Source organism: Ictalurus furcatus, chromosome 26, assembly GCF_023375685.1.
Source record: "Ictalurus furcatus strain D&B chromosome 26, Billie_1.0, whole genome shotgun sequence".
Lineage (NCBI taxonomy): Eukaryota > Metazoa > Chordata > Actinopteri > Siluriformes > Ictaluridae > Ictalurus > Ictalurus furcatus.
This window is the reverse complement of record NC_071280.1, coordinates 17,519,553-17,546,308: the sequence shown is the minus strand read 5'-3', so window position 1 is coordinate 17,546,308 and position 26,756 is coordinate 17,519,553.

The window sequence follows — 26,756 nt, the reverse complement described above, 5'->3', positions numbered from 1 at the left end:
TTTACCCGGAGCCTTAAACCCGGAGCCTTAAACCCGGAGCCTTTAACCCGGAGCCTTAAACCCGGAGCCTTTACCCGGAGCCTTAAACCCGGAGCCTTAAACCCGGAGCCTTTAACCCGGAGCCTTAAACCCGGAGCCTTAACCCGGAGCTTTTACCCGGAGCTTTAAACCTGGAGCCTTAAACCTGAGCCTTAAACCCGGAGCCTTAACACAGAGCCTTAACACAGAGCCTTAACCACCAAGCCTTCACTGCCCCAGCCTCCCGAGGCATCCTCATGGACGTTGAGTTCGACTAGCTACATCTGTTAGCATATTTTATTTGTGTTTCGCCATCACCGCTAACGTATTTGTAGCTGTACCATTAGTTTCACCTCATCCTAATCTGTAAGCCTTTTGCATTCTAACACAGCTCCACTAAAAGGCTGTTATAGATCATAAATAATAGATTATCAACACTTTGTGGTCGGGGGTCGGTAAACTGGAGAGTTTCAGACGTATGGAGTCAGGCTGCGGTTACCTTAATTACTCTCCACAAGCATGGGCTGCATTTAACAGCGTGCTCAGAAAAGCACACACACACACACACACACACACACACGCAAACCTAACCAACAGTTTACAATGTGCATAGAACCTTTACAACCAAACTAGAACACCTGTGCCAGCTAGAATGATTTACACAATGCTAAGTAACTCACAGTGCTACTGGTTTTTATTTATTATTACCAACATTACTGACATTCCATTTATTATTAGTAATGTTAGCTACGTTACACAGTTACATTTATTATTAGCAATGTTAGCTACGTTACACAGTTACATTTATTATTAGCAATGTTAGCTACGTTACACAGTTACATTTATTGTTAGCAATATTAGCTACGTTACACAGTTACATTTATTGTTAGCAATGTTAGCTACTTTAAACAGTTACATTTATTATTAGCAATGTTAGCTACGTTACACAGTTACATTTATTATTAGCAATGTTAGCTACGTTACACAGTTACATTTATTGTTAGCAATGTTAGCTACGTTACACAGTTACATTTATTATTAGCAATGTTAGCTACGTTACACAGTTACATTTATTATTAGCAATGTTAGCTGCTTTACACAGTTACATTTATTATTAGCAATGTTAGCTACGTTACACAGTTACATTTATTATTAGCAATGTTAGCTACGTTACACAGTTACATTTATTATTAGCAATGTTAGCTACGTTACACAGTTACATTTGTTATTAGCAATGTTAGCTGCTTTACACAGTTACATTTATTATTAGCAATGTTAGCTACTTTAAACGGTTACATTTATTATTAGCAATGTTAGCTACGTTACACAGTTACATTTATTATTAGCAATGTTAGCTACGTTACACAGTTACATTTATTATTAGCAATGTTAGCTACGTTACACAGTTACATTTATTATTAGCAATGTTAGCTACGTTACACAGTTACATTTATTATTAGCAATGTTAGCTACGTTACACAGTTACATTTATTATTAGCAATGTTAGCCACTACACACAATTATATGTATTATTCACAGTGCTAATTACAGCACATAGTTACATATGTAAAAAAGTAATGCGCCTAGCTACCGTAGTAGCACTATTTACATTTACATTTACATGATCAGCGTAGCTAATATCATTAGCTACGTACACAGATTTATTATTAGCCACCGACTGACAATTTATTATTTACAAAAATTTACAAAAAAAAAATCAAGTGACAAAAATTACGAAATCCCTTTTGTTTTGCCTAAATTACCTTTTCCAGACAGAGGCTGCACTTCGCAGTGTGGCTAGAAAAGTACATACCTGAACCCACCCACACACACACACACACACACACACACACACACACACACACACACACATGCATACACAGGTATTTTCCCCAAACTACAGCACGCCTTCACAGCTTGCTGAGAACACACACATTTCGTCTCTCCTAACCTTTTCACTCTACTGTTCATTCTTCAGGCCAGAATGTTGGGCCCCGTCCCAAACTGATGTCTGAGATGCCGTCTCTGCTGTCTCTACTGAGGTCCGGGAACATTTTAACACCTACAATCTTACAGTTTCAATTAAATAAATAGTAACACAGCTAACAATGAACTAGATACACTACAGCTAGCGGTATCCGGTTACTGGTTCGGATCCGTGCGAGCGTTTTAGACTTCCAGGGCTAGCGTTCAATCTCCCTTACAGTGCACTTCCCCCCGCACTAAATTCTGGAAATATATCAATCAAACTGACCTCCTGTCCAAGTGTCCCGGTGTGAATCTTAAATCGGACCTGCGTTTTTGCTCGCCGAAAAACGATTATTCATTTTAACTTAATATTCACGACAGACACGTGGAACTGATTGTCTTCACTGCTGCCAGAACAGAACTGCTATCTGCCAGCTTCGGTTTGAACCCAGACTCCAAGTTAGAAGGTTATTAGATTAGATCTTTACAAAACATTGGATTGTTTGAAGAAACCACTAAATTAAACAACGCTGCTGAAAGAAGAAAAAAAAGGAGGGATTGTGGAAACCATTACAGGTCTCTGTCGATACATGGTGGTTTTGTAAGGGTTAGTAATGGAATTTTGTGTTTTCCATATTTTTGCTAAACCAATCTGTTGTGTGACTGAAAATAGCATTGTAGGATAAACAGGACGTTGAGCCAGGGCTGAAATAAAAGTGTAGGTTAGGGGTTGTACCTCTGAGTCAGGCCAAAGAAACGAAAGGGCTAGCGGTGATGTCACATGATCTGGTCGGCGACTAACTGTTCAAATTGAACTCCTTCCTTGTCGAACCCAGCGCACCCATCAGTCGGCAAAATCGGGTTTGGCTAAATTACAAAAGATTAAGGAAGAGCACCAATGTTACCGTTCAAAACTGAACTAAGAATAAGCAAGAACAGTCGCGCCGGACCGCAGACTGACGATCGGACATTTGAGAAGTCTTTTCACATCACCGAAGCAACTATACCAAAACTCGAGACGTTCCCATATTCCTATAAACATCTGTTGATGAATATTCGTCTCCGTGCAGCTCTATTTTTCTGTTCGGACATCCAGCAAAAGAAGTTATGGGAATGTGGCTACAAGATGCGTCAGGACAAATGTCCAGAAAATGAGATATCTTGGAATATTAGATGAGCAAAAGACACTGGTTGGAATACAGGTACAATTCGCATTGAGATGAAAAGAGATTTGCTGTAAATATGGGTATGAGCTGCACAAAAGCAAACATCCAGGAAAAAAAACATTTATTGGAATACCAGATTAAGGATCTAGCAAAGGATATTGATTGGACTACAGGTATGAGCTGCATGGATATGACCACGCAGCAAAGGAGATTTCCTGGAATAAGGATACGAGTTGAAAGGAGACAAATATCCAGAAATCGGAATATGGGTATGAGTTGTTTGGAGATGAATATCCAGTAAAAGGGATTGGTTGGAATACGGACACAAGTTGCTATGAGACATCCATCCATCCATCCATCCGTTTTCCATATCGCTTATCCTACGCAGGATCACGGGGAGCCTGGAGCCCATCCAAAGGAACTCGGTGCGCAAGGCGGGGGACACCCTGGACGGGCTTCCAACCCATCGCAGGGCACAATCACTCACACTTTCACTTCACACACTACGGACAATTCAGAGACGGCAATCAGCTTACAATGCATGTCTCTGGACTGCGGGAGGAAACCGGAGTACTCGGAAGAAACCCCTGAAGCACGGGGAGAACATGCAAACTCCGCGCACACAGGGCGGAGACTGGATTCGAACCCCCGACCCTGGAGGTGCGAGGCAAAACGTGCTATATCCAACAAAGGAAATTTATTGGAATATGCGTACATGTCACTTGGAAACTAGATCCAGGATCCAGGATTAGTCGGAATATGGATACGAGTTACTTACATTTACGGCATTTGGCAGACGCCCAGAGCAACTTACATTTCTCTCATTTATATAACTGAGCAGTTGAGGGTTAAGGGCCTTGCTCAAGTGCCCAACAGTGGTAACTTGGCAGTGCTGCGTCTTGAACTCCTGACCTTCTGATCAGTAACCCAGAGCCTTTAACCACTGAGCCACCCCTGCCCCAAAACAAGGTGGCATGTGGAGGATGCGGGCAACGATCCCGCTACCTTGGTTTTACCTGGAATCCGGGTAATCGTCAAATATGGTGACACTTCCGCAAACTTCACATTTCAGATGTGCACTGCCACCTAGTGTATGGATGTCACAAGGTACAAGGTCCTGTCACAACTGCGTTTCACATGGCTGTGGGTTTACTAGCTTGATTTCTTGAGGTAGAAGACGTCCGTTCCAGTTTGTACCTGTTTGAAGCGTGTGGTGAGGGCAGATATGGATTTACCCCATACCTGCAGTACTGCCAGGACCAGTGGAGTGTTAAAGAAACTGGAGGCAGGGAGGAATTTCCTCATAGCGAGCTCTGGCGTGTATACGGAACGCAGCAGAAAATGAGAAATCACGTGGAAAACGTTGATTGATGTTACTTGCTGAATCCTTTGAAGGTGTCTCTGAAAGGAATCTTAGGCAGGGAGCCTTCAGGGTGTCCCGGAAGTCTCCAGACATACCGTACTGTAGGGGACTGTGTTTTCCAGCACCACGTCAGTCGTGTCTTCGTCAGTGGATGTTCGTGGACGTCCACTTCTTCTCGGTCGGTCTGCAACACTCCCAGTCTGTTTTTAATTCGTTAATAAGTTCGGCAACGGTGTCGTGTGTGACGTGTTTCCTGTTAAAGTCCATCGCAACCTTGCGACAGCTTCCCAATCCGGCCGTGAGAATTTTTGGAAGACATTTTGCTAAAAAAGTGTTCATTTCCCCCGTGTATGCAGACTTTTGCGGCACCCTGTAGAACATGCTAACACAACAAGACTACTATTTGCCCAATAACACAGCTAGCTAACTCAAACTAACTAGCGAGGTAATTTTACTGGCTAGCAATTTAGTGGCTAGAAAGTTATGAGGTTGCCTTACGTTAGGTAGGGGTTTTTTGTGTTTTTTTTAACCTTAATGACCTTACATTTGTAAATGTAACATTGTTCTTCAGTTGAAGCAACAGTTTGTTGAAAGTTTCACGGTCTGGAGAATGGAATTGTAAGACTAGCTACACTGAGAAGGTTACTTGTGAAGCTGCTCTCAGATTTGGCAGAAAAATAAAGAACCTTGAAGGTTCTTCCAAATTGGACAGCCTTTGTCTGTGCGAATTCTGCACAAAAATGTTGCCTTCAAATTGGAATGCAATGTCTGTCTCCAGCATACACTCTTTCTCTCTCTCTCTCTCTCTCTCTCACACACACACACACACACACACATACTCATTCTTGCCTATTTCAGTGTCTTTGGAAAGACATTGTTAGCATCTTGCAAAATCTACACACATATACAGACAGACCCTCGCCTACCCGCCCGTCTCTCTCTCTCTCTCTCTCTCTCTCTCTCTCTCTCTCTCTCTCTCTCTCTCTCTCTCTCTCTCTCTCTTTCTCTCTCACACACACACGCAATTTGGCAGGAGTGAGATGTTCACAGTACATTGGCTCTGTTCGACCGAAGACTCTCACTTACACACCACATTTATTATTTAGTATGAAGTTTGAAGAGTGTGTGTGTGTGTTTGTGTGTGTGTGTATGTGTTTGTTTGTGTGTCCATCTTTGTACATGTGTCAGACTCGAAGAGCAAACCTCTCTCTCTCAATCTGCTCTCTCTCTCTCTCTCTCTCTCTCTCTCTCTCTCTCTCTCTCTGTGTGTGTGTGTGTGTGGGGGGGTAGTCCATTCCATGGAAGCTCCATTAACAAATGCATGCGGAGAATTCTGATCCTGCATCCTCATGTCATGCTCTGCAAACTACAGCACCATTTCACAGTGTGCAGAGAACTCTCTCTCTCTCTCTCTCTCTCACACACACACACACACACACACACACACACACCAGCATGCCCTCATCTGTAAATCAGGGCAACTTCTCACAGGTTATAACAAAACTCACACGATGAAAAAAAAAAGGACCAAGTACACACACACACACACACACACACACACACACACACACACACACACACACACACCAAATCCAGACGGAACTCATTTACAACCCGGATTAAATTATCCCTCCACTGCACCGTGTGTGTCCCAACACTTGGCGCGCCGCTGCACGGCTCACAGGCGGCATAAGCCTCTAAAAAAATCACTTAAACCCTTTGTTTGCATCCTTTGATTATCAAACAAAAGAAGCTAGAAGACTCTAACAGCTTCTTTCCAAAGCCTCTAAGCTGTTAAACAGGTCTTTACAGTGTATACAGGGGAGCAAATGGGACATAACTACATGTCATCTCTTCATTCTCAGTTGAGGAGGCATGGCCTCAGTGCCTGTCAGTCTCAGCGAAGGAGGCGTGGCCTCAATACCTGTTAGTCCTAATGAAGTATGCATGGCTTGTGTGTGCCAGTCAATGACAGAAAAGGTCGTGTGGTTTCAATGCCCATCAGTCTTAGTGACGGAGGTGTGGCATCAATGCCCATCAGTCTTATTGGCAGAGTTGTGGCTTCTATGCCTGTCAGACCTACTGAAGGAGATGTGACCTCCATGCCTGTTAGTCCTAATGAATTAGCGTGGCTGATGTGCCTGTCAGTCCCAAAGAAAGTGGTGTGACCTCTGTGCCTGTCAGTCCTAGTGAAGGAGGTGTGGCCTCGGTGCCTGTGAGTATCATTGACAGAGGTGTGGCCTCAATATCTGTCAGTCTTAGTGATGGTGGTGTTGCTTCAGTCCCTCTCAGTGCCAGTGAAGGTGGTGTGGCCTCAGTGCCTGTCAGTATCAGTAAAAGAGGTGTGGCCTCAATGCCTGTCAGTCCTAGTGAAGGAGATGGATTGAAATGGAACATTTTGCCAAATACTGACTAACATTACCTCCTCCAAACAAATCACAGAAAAGTCTTTATCAGCCTGTAATAATTCACCTTTTACTCACCCTGCTAGCGTTTTGGGATCAGAACAGTTGACACCCCCCCTCTCCCTCCTTCACTGGACGTGTTGTGAGTTATTCATGTCAAACCAACAAGTTATGCTAAATTAGTTTGCTGGCTAGGCTAACGATGTAACCCGTTCAAGTTTTTTCCTGCATGAGCACATTTTTGGCTTTCATTAGGGTAAGATTAACTTTCGTCTCCTCATGAAATAGGGTTCAGGGCGTTTCCATAGCAGTGTAATGAGATTTAGGAAAAATGTAATATATTAAAGAAAAACTCAAAAATATGACCAAAAGAAAAGAAAAAAAAAACGCAACAGTGCCAGCTGAATTTAGTGATGATTTATGGCAATGTTCTGTGGCAATGCAGCACGAATTCGCTCTGATAAGATTATTTTATAAATAAGCACTGCTACAGTCAATTATCACCAACAACCCTCTAACCTGGGGTTAAACCACCACCCACCCTGCAAACATTTATCCCACAGTTGGTAACAACCCCCCGTCCGTTAGGGTTAAAATGGGCGTGCTTGGTGGATGAGCAGTGAATCATTAACTTCTAAAGGATCTGCTCTAATGTTACCATGTGGCCACATGATTTACATTCCACGTGGACCACTTCTCTGTTCAAGCTCAGCTATCACTATGTTTTGGGAGAAGATGAATAGGGTCACCTAAGTCACCTAATTCCTTGTCAGGAACTTCCAAGATCCACCATAACCAGTCAGTGTTCACTGGAATAAACACACCTGATGTTGTGGTGGTGTGCTTGGAGAAGCTTTATCATTAGTCTCTTTGTATCAGCTTCAGCTTTATAAAAAAAAAAAAAAAAAGGTGAACAATCATTCAGGGCAGTGGATCTCCAACCAGTCCTCAATGCCCTCAAGACAACAAATCCAAAAAATGGATATCAAACCATTCCTCAGGGCTCCTTCTAGATGTAGAAGCCTTTAGGGCAGTGGTGCTCAAACCATTCATCAGGGCTCCTTCTAGATGAAGAAACCTTTAGGGGAGTGGATGTAAAAACCATTCCTCAGGAATCTTTCTAGATGAAGAAGCCTTTAGGGCAGTGGTTCTCAAACCATTCCTCAGGAATCTTTCTAGATGAAGAAGCCTTTAGGGCAGTGGTTCTCAAACCATTCTTCAGGAATCTTTCTAGATGAAGAAGCCTTTAGGGCAGTGGTTCTCAAACCATTCCTCAGGAATCTTTCTAGATGAAGAAGCCTTTAGGGCAGTGGATATCAAACCATTCCTCAGGAATCTTTCTAGATGAAGAAGCCTTTAGGGCAGTGGATATCAAACCATTCCTCAGGAATCTTTCCTGATGAAGAAGCCTTTAGGGAAGTAAATCTCAAACCATTCATCGGGACTCCTTCTAGATGAAGAGCCTTTTAGGGCAGTGGATCGCAAACTATTCCTCAGGGCTCCTTCTAGATAAAGAACCCTTTGGGGCAGTGGATCTCAAACCATTCCTCATAAACCATAATACATTCAAACCAGAAATCTGGAGTACCAGGTTTATCTGATATATCTGATTGTATCCGAGTCCAAGAGCACGTCACCCCGTGTATAATCCAGAGTAGCTAGCCTCTGCTCCTTAGAAACATTATATGCAGCCTTGAAAAAAGATGTCTAGCACCCTTTAAATTTATTAGACAATATAAATTTGTCCCGTGTCCTTTCAGGGGTGTTCCAATTAGAACCCATTTAGGAAGCTAAGAACTGTTAACCATCCAAAAAAAAAAAACACACATTAAGGAAACTTCCCCCCCCCCCCCCCCCCCCCCCCCGCAGGAGTGGAGGAATGACCTCCACCTGGCCTTGAGAGAGGTTAACCTCAAAAAGTCTGACCTTGTTGACATTTTCGACTTCTCACACAAGACAGACGGGTTTGCTTTCACACAAGCCTTTTCCTGAAACCACTTGACAACCAGCCAATTCTGAGGCGTGTGCTGTTCCTCCAGAAAGGCAACTTTTATAGCAGGAGGTTCTACTTGATCCCTCTCCACCCGTTCTTTATAACATCCAGCATGTTTTAAACAGAGAGAGCGAGAGAGCGAAAGAGAGAGAGAGAGAGAGAGCAGTAAGAATAGTTTTCTGGCCAGTTTGCGGTTAATGAAGTGTGGGTAATTTTTCCACCGCCAAGCGTGAGGCGTTTTTACATGGGAGTTCGTGTTCTTGCCATGGTGACATTTAGACAAGTCAACACCGCTACAGAGAGAAAGTGAGGGAGAGAGAGAGAGGGGAGCACTTTCCATCTTTGCCATCATGTTTCCAGCCTGCTGTCAAAACAGCCCGTCTCATCCAACACCAGAGTGAGGGAGATGAAAGAACGGAAGAGAGGGAGGAGAGATTGATGGAGAGAAAAGTCAGAGAGGAGAGGAGGAGAGTAGGTGGTATTTTCTGCTCGGTTTGACAAGAGCAAAAGCTAAGTGAACATGGGGTTGGTGTGTGTGTATGTGTGTGTGTGTGTGTGTGTGTGTGTGTGTGTGTGTTGGTTAAGAGTGGGTATGGGGGGGTTCCTGTTCCTCTGCTGTTCAAGCTCGAGAGATGATGCTGGACACTTTCCAGACGGAGATACGAAGAAAAAAATACGTTTTGTTTAAATATTAGCCCCTCTATTTATACATGTTATAACTCCGTAATTAATCTAATTGTTTCCATCCAATCAGATTTGGTATTTTCTCTAATAATAAAGATGTTCCTAAAGATATATATATATATATATATATATATATATATATATATATATATATATATATATATATATATCCACCTCATCCCCACTGAACACCTTTGGGATGAACTGGAACGCCGACTGCACCCCGGACTTCTTCACCCAACATCATCGCCTGACCTCAACCTCACTAACGCTCTTGCAGCTGAATGATCACAAATCCCACCCACAGCCACGCCCCAAAATCTAGTGGAAAGCCTTCCCAGAAGAGTGGGAGTGGGAGCATTATGGGATGCTCAGGGGTGCACAAAGTTTTAGCCATATAGTGTATTTTCACAGGACAATATGTATAATATATTAATAGCAATAATAACTTTACAAGAAAACCACAAATAAAACAAAAGAAAGCTAATAATCAGACGGTTATATAACAAAAAAGCAATAATGGGATATGAATGAAAAATATTATATTATGTACACTCGTAAAAAAAAAAAAAAGTTCTTGGAAGAGTTCAGAGTTCTTAACTTCTTAACTTTAACGATGTGCATTTGTAGTTAATTCACAGTTAAACAGTCGCCTTTGGATGTAAACTGGCGGATTAAACGTGAAGCGTGAAACTATTTCCATCGTCACGTGCGGGGTTTTTTTCTCCTTTATTATTGTCCTCGGATCATTTTGCCCGTAGTGGAGGAGAGCTGTTCTCAAAAACCCAAACACAAAATCAAATCCAGCCTTTTGCATCAGTTTTATTTTCTGCCTCTGAATCAGTCCAGAACGCGAGTGTAATAGGAGGAGCTTTCTGAACCCTGATTATTTACACGTTGGTGGTCCGCATCGATATCGTGTTTCTGCTGTTTACAGCCTGCAGCACCACGAAGACCACAAAGAGTTTCGTCTCCGAACAGATTTTTCATTCGATGCTGACGGAACATGACAAGGAACTTCAACAAATATTCCAAAAAAAAAAAGTGCCCCGACCCCGCCTTTATATAAAACACTCCTGTTTCAAACATTTCTGGAGACCCTGAGCTGAGCCCGTCTTGCCCCGGTCCAGGGGATTTCCTTCCTTTCCCGCCACGTTTCCTTCAGGAAATCGCCAACACCGCGAAGTCCGAAGACTCCCTCGGGACGCAGAATTCAATTTCTCTTCTTTATTGTATGCACTGATTGAAAAATTTATGGCAGGACACAGCGGCGGGCAGCGGGCCTTCCCATGGTGCTCTGGGGCGCACTAATGGCTTTTACATTTATTCGAAAGCCCCGTGTTTGAGTCTCAGGAGCGTTCGTCCGAACGCGTCGTTTCTACTCAATGTGGCGTACAACATCCCTCCGTGCGCACAGGTCTGAGACACGGGCCTAACGCTTTTCTCTGGAATTTTCTTTTCCAGTCTTTCTTTTTTCCCTCCCTTCTATGTCATTTATTCTTTCTGTCTGCCTCTCGCTCTTTCCCTCTCATCCTGCTCCCCGTTTTTTAATCCTCTCTCTGTAAAATGTCAGATTTCAGCTTCTTTCCATTCCTTCAGCGTTTTTTTTTTTCTCCCCCCGCTGCCGATCTTCGTCACTCCGTTCACATGTCGGCTTCGCTAACCCTAACGAGTCTCAGTAACAGTAAACAAAAAAACAACAAAAAAAAAAACAAACTCTGCTTTTTTTTTTTTTGATCCGCTCTTTTTTATTCAGGCGGACGGGGGGAATGAAAAATGGACAGTGAGTCTTATGATTTTATGGAAGAACGTGGTCATAAATGCTATGAGAGCTGCCACCCTTCAGACTGTGGAGCTTTCACATGTCTAATGGGGCTCGGATGGAGGCTGGTGTGTCCACGCAGAGACACGCCAAACCCGAGGCTCCACACTGGCCATGACAGAAACAGAGAGTCCTAAAGCCGTCTAAGCCCACGAGACCAATGCCTGCGCTAATATTGCTTGACCGCATCTCTGGACATTTGTATTTATGACTTCTTGGTCCTCCCTGACATACTTTGTCCTCTTCACTGTAACCAAAGTCATCCTGGCGCTCACTTCTTGGAGCTGTCCTGAAGGAATAGTTCAGCCAAAAATGAAATTTGCGCAATTTTTCCTTTACTCCGAATGTAGTTAAATCAGCCAAGACGTGTTTGCTGTCTGATGTTTCCTTCTTTAGTCTTGCACTGGAGCAACAACTGAGGTAGCTTAAGTAATGGATGATGTCTGTCTCACCCAGTATCTTTTCCATAAATACATGACTTACTTCAAATAGCATTAATAATTGCAATGCCTTTGCCTTCAAATGCACCTCGTTAGCATGAGCTAATTAACTAGCCTGACGTATTTGAGCATCTTCCTAGATGTAACCATCGGTTAAAGATATAAACCTAATCGTGTCTAAAAAAAAAAAAAAAAGAGCTGTGTTTTGAAAAATAAATGACGAAACTATCCGGAAAGGATTAAGGATCCGTTAGAATCCTGAACCGAGATGTAGAAACTGTGGCTTATAGTTTCACCCAAAATCCAAGATGGCTGCCGCTCCATGGTGAAGTTTCAGTTTTCCACCACAAGAAAATCAACAGCTTTGCAGTTTCTCAGTAACATATTAACTTGTAACTTATTAACTTCAATATATATATATATAGATAGATAGATAGATAGATAGATAGATAGATAAAAAAGAGAGACTGGTGAGGTTAATATCTGTATAAGCGGAACAAAACACTTTGGCATGTGCTGTTATTGGAAAATGTTGGGTGGGGGGTGGGTTAGGAGGGGCGGAGCAGTGACTCCTTCATCACGCCAGCCTTTTGTTCATTATTTTCCTATAACAGCACACCCCGTTGTGTTTTATTGAGTTAATTGTGAAAAGGGTTTTAGTGTAATTCCGGAGCAATTTATTGACATTTATATAAAAATAAAAATAAAAAAACCCTTTCTAGTGCGGCCAAGAAATAAGTATCGAAATGTAGCGGAACCTTTAACCATGTTGTTGTTTGAACTATATATATTTTTGTTCCTAAACCACATAACTAACAGCTTTCTCCGGAGGATAAAGGAATAAATAAATAAATAAACGCCCTCCACAACGCATATGTAAGTGTTTTGTTGTCACTTTTCTTGTATAACATTTTTACTAAGGCGTACTAATTAGTCTGATAAACTCATTCGCACTGCTTTTCTTCCACAGTAATTAAAATGAAAACCCCTCACGCACACAGACAGATGGAACGGCCTGCTGCAGTCTAGCGAGTTTCATTGCCTGCTACTTTGAGCTGTAATTGTTCGCAGCATCATAAAAAACAGGAACACCAATCAAAGCGGGGAAAATTAATGGCGGTGCATTTGCGCCATCTTTTCCACCCATCGGTGGCGGGTCAAACACCCTCGGCGGAGTGCGGAAACCGCAGGAGTCTTAGGTCAGCCTCTTAAAATAAGAGCCAGGCAGTTCGTTCGGCTCGTTAGGGCCACGAGGGACTCCGGGTCACTCTTTCATGTCAGAACATGGCCGCCACACACAGACCAAGGAGGAGCTGCTGCACTCGGGCACCACACACATATCCTGAAAGGATTAAGCTGAAGGTTTCGCTCCTTCTTTACCATCCCACACACTCACTCCTCCCATCTCTCTCTCTCTCTCTCTCTCTCTCTGTCCCTCTTGTTCTCTGTCTCTCCCTGGTTGTTGCTGACAGCATGGTCCTCTCCACACGTCCCCAGGGTGCTGTATGGGGAGAAAACGCCCCTCGATGTTTCGTCTGCTCCAAATCTGTTAAAGTGGTGAGCTCACAGCTTAGCATCGGCTGTCAACACGGAGAGAGAGAGAGAGAGAGAGTGAGGGTTGGTGGGGTGGTCGGGCATGCATTGGGAGGGAGGTTTGGTCATGAGAAAAGTTAATGCAAGCATAGCAAGAACGTCATTTTTAATTCGAATGAGGCAAACCCAAAGGCACACTACACAAAAGAGCATTACAGCAAAGAGAGACTGCAAAAGCCAGGAAGTGAGGCGAGTGGAGAAAGTTAGAGAAACAGGCAGACAGAGAACGCGTCCTTCTACACGAATCATTCTCAGTAATCAGGACAGCGAGTGCGGGGTTGAGCGAGTCTGGCTACAGAGCGGGTTACAGCAGAGCGAGGGCTGGGGCTACAGACGACCACACACAACACATACTCTAAGTGTCTTATATTACTGTCTCGGTGAGGTATTTCTATTGACTTGTAGACAAAAAAAAAATGCAAAGCGTACACCTAATCCTTAACCCTAGCCCAACTCAAATATTAATCCACTGCTAGCCTAACCCCATTTCTGATCCTAACCCTAGCCCTTCCCAAACCCTAACTCAACCCTACACCAACTCTAGCCCTAACCCTAGACCAACCCCAATCTTAGGCCACCTCTACACTTAACCAAGCCCTAGACTTATCCTCACCAAGTCCTAACAACCCTAACACTATCTGAGCCTTAACCCTAGCTTGACCCAAACCAACTCTAACCCTAATCCTAGCCGTAACCCTAGCCCAAATATAACCCTAACCCTAGTCCTTCACTAACCCTAATCCAACTCTAGCACAGTGCTAGACCAACCCTTACCTTTGACCACAGGTACCCAACCCTGTTCCTGGAGTACCCCTTGTCCTGCACATTTTAGTGTTTTCCCTGCTCTAACACACACTTCAACTCAGGAAAGGCTGTTAAGTAGCTGTGCAGGACAGGGGGTACTCCAGGACCAGGGTTGGGTCCTAGACAAACCCTAACCATAGCCAAACTCTAGACCAACTCTAACCCTTATCCAATCCTAGCACAACACTAGACCAACTCTAACCCTAGACCAACCCTATCCTTTGTCAACCCTTCCTAACCCTAGGCCAACTCTAACACTAGTCTAACCCTTATCCTAAGTCTAAACCAATGGTGTCCGATCTTATCTGCTAGCCAAACTCTAGACCAACTCTAACCCTTATCCAATCCTAGCACCAACTCTAACCCTAGACCAACCCTATCCTTTGTCAACCCTTCCTAACCCTAGGCCAACTCTAACACTAGTCTAACCCTTATCCTAAGTCTAGACCAATGGTGTCCGATCTTATCTGCAAAGGGCTGGTGTGAGTGCAGGTTTTCATTCCAATCAAGCAGGACCCAACGGTTTAATTAGTTGGCTTTCAATAGACTGTGGCTTCCGCTTGGTTGGAATGAAAACCTGCACCAATGCTGGCCTTTTCTGGATAGGATTGGACACCCCTGCCCTAGTCTAACACTAACCCTAGCCCAACCCTAGCACAACCCCAGACCAACTATACCCCTAACCCTAGTCCAATCACTTGTCTAACTCTACCCCAATCCTTAACCCTACCTGAAGCCCAAACCCAACCATAACCCTCATCACCCTTGTCCCAGCCCATCCCTAACACAATCCTAACCCTAAAAAGTCTAAACCCATGCCTATCCATACAAAGCTCAGCGTTAAAACATCCTTTACCAAACTTCCACAGAGACCCCCACAGAATCTCTGTAAAACTCACTTTATCAGCGATCTGGGTGACAAAGTCCTGGGAGAAATAATCATTCAGATGTGTATAGATGTGTATGTATTTTATGAATATGGATACAGAGCATAATTCTCTTTTCATTCAACCTTCCATTCGTTCGGCAGGCCAGAAACTAACAACTTGCTTTATTGCACCTCTAACAAAACTTGTCTCAGACGTTCAACATGTAAACGCAGCACAAACGCAGGTACACTCGAGCGTCCGACACATACAAAATCACCACGCATACAAACAATATAAAGAATACGATTATTTCTTTCAGCTCTTCATTAATCAACGTCGCTTAAATCTTCCTGCAGAAGTTAACTCCTCTTCTAACGGGCGGTTTGAGCGACTCACAATACACCTGTTGTTCAGAAAATATCCTTTTACTCGCAAAGTGTGTGACCTGTTGTAACTTAAGTGCACCAAACTGTACAGGCGTGGTTAAAATGTCTCGAATATGTTAAATGTTAACGCAGTCTAATCAAGTTGGTCTCTACTCTAGGAGCATTTAATTAACCTAGGAGGATGAATCTCGCCGATTTGTCTTTAAAAAGCTCATTTATTATTAATGAGTAACAAATTAACTTTGGGAAAGAAAAAAGAAAGAGAAAGTCTTGCTAGCGGTCTAGTCCCAGTGCAGTTTTAGGATTAGGACGCGGCAGGTGTAACAGCTGGCGCAGCGACGGCTAATAAAAAGCCTTCTTTGTTATTCATTGGCTTGGTTCGTTTTAGTGTATAATGGACTCATCCATTGTGCTTTCACTCTTTCGCTCTCTATTGTCAGTCAATTAGGACGTCCAGGCTAAAACCAGAACTATCTAGTCAATTACAGACCAGACAATTCACTAAATCACATTTAACATGCAGTAAAATGCCATTCAGTTTGTACAAAAGTCCCATGAAAGCTTTTAGGGCACCAGAAAAAAAAAAAAAAACGGAGCAGATGCGCTCAGTCCAAACTTCTAAAACCTTTCTGTTTCGGACGAGCTAAACAGACCTTATCTCTTGTTTTTAATTAGTCACGCTCTCACTACTTTTCCATCCCGGTGCAATCAGGAAGGTTGACTCTGCAGCAGCGCTAACCCAAACAGAGCGGCGGTAGATGTAGAGACCTGTTTGCCAGTGTTGGTTGATGGATCACAGACCACATCGCCATTGATGGAATTCCAACTCAAATGAAGTAATAACAACGTCGATGGTGTAAGAGCCATTTTTCAGATGCCAGTGATGTAAACGTTTCATCTGTTCTCTCTTTCGCCCTTAAACGAGCAACTGGAGCCATAAAGTAGGCGAACAATGACAATTCTTCACTTTATGGATTATGTGTAATTGTGTAATCTCTCTCACACACACACACACACACACACACACACACACACACACACACACACACACCACACCACCCCCACCCCCCATTATGTTGCTCGTACAGTAAGTAAGTGGAACATTCCGTTTGCATTAAGGACTGGATCACACCATTACGGACCCACCCAGTGGTTCACAAAAGACGTTAAAAAGGATGTTTTTGCCAGATGTTAATGGGATGTCTAGATTCTGCCCAGAGTCGACTCTGTACAAGACGTCAACTTAATACGGACCAAAATAAATAACATTTAAGGGCCCAATCAGTGTGGTACATAACAGTGTCTTTTTACGGTCCAATTTAAGATTTAACGCAGGCCAGTTTGACTCAATAATCGACGTCCATGGACGTCTCGTTTCAGTCCGTGGGTAAGAGTTGGACAACCAAGCTATGAAGCAGAACGGTTTTATAACACGGGGAAAATAAACCTGAAAAACAAAATAATCTGGGGTTTGTTTTGTTTCGTGTTTTGTTTTTTTGGGGTTTTTTTTTTTTTAGCGATAACTTTTGGAAAATGTTTGGAAATGAAGATGTCATTGTTTTCCGTCGAGATGGTTTACATGCAGTTCAAACTCCTTGTTTAAATGTTCTGATTTGTGGCACCATGAAAGAAATAACGCTGCTGCAACATGGCGACAGGAAAAACATCGCCGACGCTAAACAAAAGCCGCATGTTTTGACGTCGAAGGCCGGTCTTTAAATCACGTTTTCCCTACAAACAAAAACTTCACGGATTTTCCGGCCGAACGTTGCAAAAAACTCCTTCGGGAAGATTTTTGTGTGTAGTAGGTTTGGGGAATGTCGCAATATTTCACCGCCAGTCAGAAGTTGTTCTTTTGTGCTTTAGTACCGTTTTCCCACGGTTACGCTGACGTCTAAATGTACTCTAATGCTCCGAAACGTTTGCGCAACCTTCTGAAAACACGTCATGCGGTGACGTTTTCATCACGTTTGAAGTTTTCACGCGAGGTCCCAATTTTGTACAGATCGGCATGTTTGTGGAAAAGAGAACGCCCGACATGCTCATGTCGAGTTAGCTAGCTGAAGATTAAAGCGTCAATAAATGTAGCTACCCAAGCCTTTTATTCGTACAGCGAGGGAAATAAGTATCGGACGCGTCGCCGTTTTGTTTCAGTAAATATATTTCCGATGAGGCTATGCGCATGAAATTTTCACCAGGCATCAGTATTGACTTAAGAAATCCGGAAATATAAAGAATTCACAGGATTGAAGTCCATAAATAAAGTTACGTGTAACTTAGTTTACATAATAAAGTGGAACGACGGAGGATTTGATTTGATGTGAACAGGATCATTGGAAATATGTTTACTGAAAAAAATGTCGACGCGTCCGATACTTAATATCATCACGACGACGCTGAAAAGCTCCGGCGGATGTCAAGTGCCTCACAAAAGCCATCGTCACTCCCCAAACCCCCTCCTTGGCTCGCTTTGTCCATTCTTTCAGCCACAGAAATGGCCGTGTATGGGCCGAGACACTTGTTTGAATGTGCATTGAGGTGACAGGCAACAATGGCAGACAAATGTGCTGTAGGCTTATCAACAGCTGTTCCTCACACACCCCGAGCGGGGGGGGGGGGATGAGGTGGGGGGCGGGGGCTTTCTTTCGTCTCAATGGAGCGCTGGTGTGCTCGGAGAGAGCGATACAATATCCCCGTCCGTCTCTATTGTTGCCGACGCTGGACGCCGTTTGTGGCCGTGCGGTCGCCGTGGGTTAACTGTGTGAAGGAGATGGATAGGCCTGTTGTTGCTCGATGGGATTATAGCGGTTTAATTGAGTGTGTGTAAATACACCGAGGAGGGCAGCGAGGGATCAATAGGGCAGATGCAGGAGGAGATAAAGCTAGCCAGTTCCTTCTTGAGCGTATTCGACACTCAATTATCCTATTCAGGGAGGCGGAGACGGAGGGACGGTGGCACAGATGGCAGAGACGTCGAGAAAGAAAGAAAGATTTCGGACTTCTTTTCTTCCGAGCCGGTTTAGCGAGAAATAATGGGCTCTTTATTGGGTATTCATGAGTCGAGAACACGGTGCACGTTTAGGAACGTGAATGGCATGACGGATGACAGAGGAGCCAACCCGTTGAAAACGAATTACGCCGAAGACTGATGATGATTCACCCGACGAATCCTTTCAGACAAAGCGAGCCAGCGCCGAACCTCTCGCTTTGAAGAAAAAACGGGGATTGCGCCAGGCGCAAGGGGCGTGTCCCATCCGTATCCGTACCCGTATCCCACGATGCACCTGAGGCCTGCTGCCCAACCGTCTGTCGTTCTCGCTCCTTACCCAGGCGAACAAAGGGCTCCGTTTGAAAAGAACACGGCGACAATTACCCCTTTAAAAGCCAACTGAAACTGTCACTCCCTTTTTCCATGAAATCCCTCACACAAGCACAAACACACGCAGACAATGCAGTGGGGCAGAACTCAACCCGTCCCATGAATACAGGGCCTCCATTACTTTTGACCCTCTAAACCACAATGGTTCCCATGCTCACGGCATTATCACCTATGAATATGACCCGTCAGATAAAGACAGAGGCGTGCCGTTAGTCCGGCTAATTTGTCTCTTTATCCTGTTAAATACGCTTTCATTGTAATAGACTTCTAATTGACTTAAAAAAAAGTGCTCAAGAGTGCACACCTAAAAATAGATAAGTCCGTAAGCCTAAGAGCACGCTGGAGCCAAAAAAAAATCTTTAAAAAATGAAAAACATCATATAAAGAACCTTACATGTTCTCAACGTGTCGTCTTATGGCTGTTTATAGCAACAAAAGTCGTTAAGAAAGCAGATAAATATTACGTAGTTCTTACTGTAGCTCCATAATGAGCTTCTTCTTGGAAGAACTTCAAGGTTAAATCTACTAGGATTAGAAAATCCAAGTGAGAAACATGGTATAGGTGAACAGAGGCTTTTTATTTGATTTATTAAAAAATGAAAGATCAAAGTTTTTTATACACAATAAACAATCGTTCCCTCACCAACCTCTCTCTCTCTCTCTCTCTCTCTCTCTCTCTCTCTCTCACTTTCCTGAGGTTAGAAAGACAAAACACGTCCTTCTCAGACGTGGAGGAAAACATCCTGATTGTTACAGAGCGCTGGCACTGGAGACTCCTTCCATACATGTTAAATAAACGTCGAATTACAGAAAACGTCACCATATCAACAATATGTTTTTTTTCTCTTCTTTTATTATTCGTCTTAAGGTCACATGCAGCATCATTAAACGAGAATGTATTCGAACGAACGCGTTCATATAAAGAGGCCGCTGTTCTAGAAAATGAATCAACACTTTCTGACCAATCAGAATCCAGAATTCGACATGCAGCGTTATGAAGAACTTTAACATTATTTATCTCGACTCATGAGCTGATCATTAAATCCTTCATGAGTCTTCGGTCTCTGGGAAGCACATTGGTGTATTTATTTGTTTTCGAGTTTTGGTGACAGCGACTGTATTTGATTTATGTGGGATTATACGTTGTGAAAAACGGCGAACGATACGATAATAATAAGAACAACAACAACAATGGAACACTCGTGGGCTGGGAACCTTTGCGTGTTAGTTAACTGCGATAACATGACGAATGGGGGATTATACCTCCATAATCTCTTCCGCTACCTGTAAGATAACGTGCGTTTATCCCGTGTTCAAGGTCACGTAATTGAATGTAATAGCTTTTCCTGCTACTTCCGCACGTTTTCCGTCCCGTTCGAGCTGCTCCGAAATCAGAACGCGGTAGATACCGCAGAGGAAGGAACCACAAGACAAAGGATGGTCTTAAATCAGTTTGGCAGTCCCACGCCGGGAGACTCCGACGTCCCAGAGCACGCTCGGAGTATAAATCACGTCCCACGACGAGCCGAGAGGAAGAAGAGAGCGAGACGGAGGAGAGCGTGTGTTAAAGAAACCTCATTTTCAGACTCTTTTCAGAATCTAGGATCAGATTGTGGCCAGTTCCTGCCAATCCCAGGTGGGAAAATAATAATAATAATAATAATAATAATAACAACTAAAGCCTCTACATTTAGAAGGACATCTTTAAACATGTTGAGAACCCAAAACTTGGGGTATTGTTGAGGTTGTGATTATTGCTGTGTGTGTGTGTGTGTGTGTGTGTGTATTAACCACCCTTTTCATTTCAATTCATTTAAAAACATTCAGATTTTTCCTTCCAGGCCGTTTGGGTGTCCCAGTGCCTTCTGTTCTTTTTAAGAGTGTACCAATATGTTTTTGCTATCTCTCTGACGGGTCGGTTTGGATTTTTCAGGCTAGCGATGGCTTGCTTCACTGCCAGTCACACCTCTTTGGACTTACATTTACATTTACGGCACTTTGGCGGACGCCCTTATCCAGAGCGACTTACATTTATCTCATTCACACTACTGAGCGGTTGAGGGTTAAGGGCCTTGCTCAAGGGCCCAACAGTGGTAGCTTGGCAGTGCTGGGGCTTGAACTCCTGCCCTTCTGATCAGTCACCCAGAGCCTTTAACCACTGACCCAACTCTAGACCTTTTATCTGCTGTACTGTACCTGTGAGTGGCATAACGAGGGATTAACGCACACCTGGCCATGGAACAGCCGAGCAGCCAGTTCTCCGATTGGTTGGGACTTTTGACCCTTTAAAAAAGGCCGATGCCACATATAAAATCCTGCACCATTCATCTGATTTTGGATGTAAACACCACACCCGTTTATCCAACATACAAATATTTCCGGACACAAAATCTTCCGTCTCTGAAAGGGCGAATCGTACAGGTTTGGACATTCGTCCAATATTAAACTATTCCTACGCTATTCATTCTACCAAAAAAAAAAAAAGCACAGTGAGAGTTCTTCAGTAGCCTTACTGACAGAGGTGAACATCTGCACAACCTCGATTATATAACAGCTGACTTGTGTTATAAACGAGTCTGGACTAAAGAGCGTTTCTCCGTCGTTCCTCAGCGCAGGGAAACGTATCGGAATTCTAGCGAACGGTGATCACGTACGCGACAAGAAACAAGAACAAGGCTCGGACAGAGTGGAGTGCTCCTTTAAAGATCCATCTATCCGAACGGTAGCTTTAAACCTTTCCGTGGTAAAGTTTAAAGGCAAGCGGGGCTTTTCTGATGCTTTTCCCAAGACTGGAACAGTTTACTACCGTAGACATTTCTAAATCTAATTTACGGACGTACTCCTTATTCGCCGGCGTTTGAACCTCCCTGAAGTCTGGAGCATCTAGTCTATTTTTATCCAGTCGTGTCACGCGTGGTTCCTCTTTCTTTTTTTTCTTTTAAATTCAGGCTAATACATTATTTTACGCCTGGTATTTATCATTAGATATTACTGTGAGGCACTTTGGTATATAAATGACGTGACACGACGTGACCGGGTAAAATAACGTCACGTTAAAAGCGTTCAGGCCGAAGTGGCGCTTGAAGAACGGTTTTATTTCACGATGCTGATTTATTGATTGATTGATTTATTTGAAAAGATTAACGAGTAATTAACTTGGCAACACAGAACTTGTATTTCATCGTGATGCGTCGAACATGAGCACAGCTGAAAGGTCTCGTTTACCAACAAACATCACTGCGAAAGATTAAAAAAAAAAAAACACACACACAGGTTGCATCACACACACACACACACACACAAAAACCTTCCACGGAATCATGTACGGACTGTTTGAACAAGTCTACAGAGTTTCTGTGGTTTAAGAGAGAAACAACAGGCAGCCATTTACAGGATAAAAACATTAGTAATTAGATTTGACGGTCGAAATAATGTATTTATGATAAAACGCTGTGAATAAGCCATGTACGATCACTGAGAAATGAACTCATCTTAACAAATTCATTCCCAGGATTAAGACAAGCTCAAGTTACACAAATACGTCTTTAAGCCGGATTTAAATGTGTCACTGGACTTGCGTTCTTGATGTTCTCTGAAAACCGTCTTCCACATGCCGAGCTGGATCTGATCCTCAGAGCTAAATCGTTCCGATCTTAAAACATCAAAATCCCGTTCCATTTGGACGGACGTAGCTCAACCTCGGTCCAACGCCTTATCAGTTTCGGCTTGGCTGGAAATAGCCGAAGAAACATTTCACGGTTTTGACGAATGCCTGACTGAATTCATGAAGGAAAAGATAAATATAAACCCTCAACAACGTCTTACAGAGCTCGCTATCGATTAAGCTCGGATTAGCGTCAAGGGCCGACGTGGATGGGATTCCGACCCGACGTGCCGAACGTGTAAATCGATATTTTACGACTTTCCTGGAAATTCGCTCACGATCCTAGAAACGACGTGAGCGTCGACTTTGTTTTGAAAGACGACGCACAGCACTTAGCGCTAGACTAGCCGATGAGTGACGGAAGCCTTGTTTAGCTGTTAAGTGTTTAATCAGACTACGTGAAAGCACAACGACGGTGCAAATGAAGCCAAACAGACAGGAACGTCAACTTTATCTCTCAGACGTGTTCAGTTTCTCAGAAAAGACTCTGGATTACTACTATTGCATTGCCGCTACAAAACACTGGGCGTGGGACGTTCATACCCAAAAAGAAGAAGAAGAAAAAACAGGCGATGAAAAAAAAAAAAAGCAGTGGGAAAACGAACATGATTCCATTCATCTATGACGGGTACATGACAGAGTTAAACATCGAGAACGTAATCCCGTCAGAAACCATCACATCTACATTGAAAAGTTGGAGCTAGTCCAAAAAAAACACACACACACACACACAAAGCTGAAAACAGAATGTGGAAATTCGAAAACTGAAGGACGGCTAACTGTCTACGGGCTTCTTAAAAAAATGCAGCGATTGATTTGCTTCTAGAATGATTTAGAACCTGGCAATTTCTCTCCATTTACAATCCTGACTCTTGTACCTACATCACCCATAACAGATACACTGATAATTAGCCACGGCTTTAAGGGAACGTCGTTACACACATCAGCGCTCTTTCACACAGATTTAATTTAGGGGCGGCTGTGGTTCAGGTGGTAGAGCGGGTTTGTCCACTGATCGGTTCGGTTCCCGGCCCACGTGACTCCACATACCGAAGCGTCCTTGGGCGAGACACTGAACCCCAAGTTGCTCCCGATGGCAAGTTAGCGCCTTGCATGGCAGCTCTGCTACCACTGGTGTGTGTGTGTGTGTGTGTGTGTGTGTGTGTGTGTGTGAATGGGTGAATGAGACACAGTATAAAGCGCTTCGGATAAAAGCGCTATATAAGTGCAGACCATTTAATTCTGTAATAAAATGAGAGATACTGTATGAGGAAAGAGTGTAGACAGGCTCACAGACAGACTCACTGACAGACTAACAGACAGACTAACAGACAGGCTCACTGACAGGCTCACAGACAGACTCACAGACAGACTAACAGACAGACTAACAGACAGGCTCACAGACAGACTCACAGACAGGCTCACAGACAGGCTCACAGACAGACTAACAGACAGACTCACAGACAGGCTCACTGACAGGCTCACTGACAGGCTCACAGACAGACTCACAGACAGACTCACAGACAGGCTCACTGACAGGCTCACAGACAGACTAACAGACAGGCTCACAGACAGGCTCACAGACAGGCTCACAGACAGACTCACTGACAGGCTCACTGACAGGCTCACAGACAGACTAACAGACAGACTCACAGACAGGCTCACAGACAGGCTCACAGACAGACTCACAGACAGACTCACTGACAGGCTCACAGACAGGCTCACAGACAGGCTCACAGACAGGCTCACAGACAGGCTCACAGACAGGCTCACTGACAGGCTCACAGACAGACTAACAGACAGACTCACTGACAGGCTCACAGACAGACTCACAGACAGGCTCACAGACAGGCTCACTGACAGGCTCACAGACAGACTCACTGACAGGCTCACAGACAGACTAACAGACAGACTCACAGACAGACTCACTGACAGGCTCACTGACAGGCTCACAGACAGACTCACTGACAGGCTCACAGACAGACTAACAGACAGACTCACTGACAGGCTCACTGACAGGCTCACAGACAGGCTCACAGACAGGCTCACAGACAGACTCACAGACAGACTCACAGACAGGCTCACAGACAGGCTCACTGACAGGCTCACTGACAGGCTCACTGACAGACTCACAGACAAACTCACAGACAGACTCACTGACAGACTCACAGACAGGCTCACAGACAGGCTCACAGACAGACTCACAGACAGACTCACAGACAGGCTCACAGACAGGCTCACTGACAGGCTCACTGACAGGCTCACTGACAAACTCACAGACAAACTCACAGACAGGCTCACTGACAGACTCACTGACAGACTCACAGACAGACTCACAGACAGGCTCACTGACAGACTCACTGACAGGCTCACAGACAGACTCACAGACAGGCCCACAGAGGCTACGCTTAACCACCACGTCCCAAAGTGGGCTCGGTCCAGCAAAGCCAAGAAGGGGTTTTATCGTTTTGTCACGGCGGTGGAAAAATCACAACCCAGCATCAGCAACGCTGTATTTATTTATTATCCAGTTTGTGTACTACTCACCATCAGCCTCGATAACTGAAAACCAATTAGGGTTATAAAGTTCAGGAATAAAAAAAGCTCTGATAAACAGCCACAACATTATTGTGCACATGTTGGAGTAATGAGCCTAATATTAGTTCCCCCCCCCCCCTTCTTCTTCTTCTTCAGTTCATAAAAGAAATCTGGGCTGAGGAAGTCTGGAATTTTATTTATTTATTTATTTATTTATTTATTTATTTATTAATTATAGCTGAAGGGATCCTGGGCTGCAGAAATGCTCGCTGCCTCCGTAGGCTCCATCTGGACCAGTGGCTTTCATTTTACTCTTAAGTGATCCATAAGAGCATTGAAGGCTGGACAATGGTAATTTCCTGAGCTAAACTGCCCCCAAACAACCCCTTAAATGGCAGGGAGTGGAGCAGGGAAACACTTATTAGAGCCCAGATTGAAATCAGCACACAGACAATACAAAGTGCTGCGTATTTATGGACCCTTTCAATCAGGCCAACGAATTCCTCTCTCTAATCACTTCATGGCTGTCTCTCTCTCTCTCTCTCTCTCTCTCTCTCTCTCTCTCTCTCTCTCTCTCTCTCTTTGGCCTCTTTCCCTGCCATAATTAGTGAAACATTACATAACTCCAGTGCTATTCCCTGCTGTCGCAGCTACAACTGCACAACTACATTCCCAGCCCTGTCTCTTTCCCTTAAGCCCTGGTCTGAGATCAGGTTCAGCCTGCTCGCCCCACACACACACACACACACACACACACACACACACATTCATGGGTTGCTGCTGCTGTTGTTGTTGTTGTGGGATACATTAAAGAGACTCTCCACGCTCGTTAAAGTTCAAACAGTGACCCGGAGGTTCTTAGGATGTTTGCGCGGTGAGAACACCGGCGTGACTTTTTTCTCATTAACCTTATTTATTTATCACATGTTCCACTCGTGCTCTCGTTTATCGTTTAATCCTAGGCCATTCGGTCATGTTCAGCACAGGTTAGGGAAAGCGTTAACGATCTGAGAGAGCCGCAGGTTTGTCGTTGATTTGACGTGACGAGAAGCTCCGGGAGGCGCGAGTTCGTTTAGTCTCCGAACAAAAAGGACATCTGATACCGAAGAGGAAAACAATAAACACGGCACGATGAGCCGACGGAACTCGTTCGCGATTCGTCTGAGCGTCCGTGTGGGTTTCCTCAGGGTTCTCAGGTTTCCTCTCACTGTCTAAAACAATCCACTAGGTGGACTGGCTAAACACAGTGTGTGTTCAAACAATGTCATCTACGTTCTTGCTTTAGTTAAGTCCGTGCTGTATTTTGGATTGTTCCACAACACATCCATATTTTATTTTTAATCTCTTGAAATTCCCTTATTACTAATCAGTTGTAAAATGGAAGTATGTTTACTTTTCTGTTTAATAACCATGGGGGTGCAAACAACTACAAACTACGTACTCCGTGACTCTTCCTGATCTTTATCACACTTTACAAAGTCCTTTATCACCAGCAGCTTTAATCCCAGACTCAATCCCAGAGTGTCCTCTCTATAATTTTCTACAGGTTTGAGATATACATATATATATATACACACATACACACAAACACACACACACACACACATATATATATATATATAGTGGATTTTCCACCCTATAGGCTATAGTGCACTACAGGCCCA